Here is a 342-nt window from a genome sequence, read left to right on the forward strand (position 1 = left end):
TATATTGTGTATTATATATATATATATATATATTGTATATATTATGTATTTTATATGTAGTGTATAGATATATAAACAATACATATGATGATGGGGGCGGTGTTGTGTTTGTATATAAAGAGAAACAAATAAAGAAATAAAAGAAAAATAAATAAAATAAAATAAAAATAAATAAAATAAAATAAATAAAGTGTGGTGGCTATCTGGCTGTTTATATACAGCAGAGGATGCTATCATATATACCAACAAGAAGAGAAAGGGGGCCTATATATATAATATATATATATATATATATATATAATATATATTTATATATATATTATATATATAAATATATATTAT

The sequence above is a fragment of the Eimeria mitis genome, genomic scaffold, assembly GCF_000499745.2.
Source record: "Eimeria mitis Houghton genomic scaffold, Emh_scaff2111, whole genome shotgun sequence".
Classification (NCBI taxonomy): Eukaryota; Apicomplexa; class Conoidasida; order Eucoccidiorida; family Eimeriidae; genus Eimeria; species Eimeria mitis.